Source organism: Etheostoma spectabile, chromosome 21, assembly GCF_008692095.1.
Source record: "Etheostoma spectabile isolate EspeVRDwgs_2016 chromosome 21, UIUC_Espe_1.0, whole genome shotgun sequence".
NCBI classification, from domain to species: domain Eukaryota; kingdom Metazoa; phylum Chordata; class Actinopteri; order Perciformes; family Percidae; genus Etheostoma; species Etheostoma spectabile.
The window spans coordinates 20,063,486-20,063,816 of record NC_045753.1 but is presented as its reverse complement, the minus strand read 5'-3'; the positions used below and the strand labels follow the sequence as shown (position 1 = coordinate 20,063,816).

The window sequence follows — 331 nt, the reverse complement described above, 5'->3', positions numbered from 1 at the left end:
AATAGGCAGTTTTAAACAGATGTGTTTTTAGCTGAGACTTGAAATGGGGGAATGAATCAATGGTTTATGAAGGAAGAGGATCTAAGGGAGCGGGAGGGAGTGGGACGCTGGAGGAGATCATAGGCTACACAAGTTATTGTCTCTTTGTATGTTTGCCCTCTTATGGACATAATGTGCAAAAATACAAATACAACAAATGTACAAATACAATAGTTATTCCAATAATTCAAACCTTTTTTTAAAAGGAACGTTTAATCATACAATGTGAGGGCTCATTCAATTCAAGATTATGCATCACTTCTATTGGACTCCCTCCAGATTGTTTAGAATT

The 331-nt window shown here is 36.3% G+C and overlaps 1 protein-coding gene across 1 annotated transcript in view; it reads left to right on the top strand.

Moving 5' to 3' along the window:
- The window catches only part of adprh (ADP-ribosylarginine hydrolase), a 27,477-nt gene that overhangs the window by 2,298 nt on the left and 24,848 nt on the right, over positions 1-331 (top strand). The window lies entirely within an intron of this gene.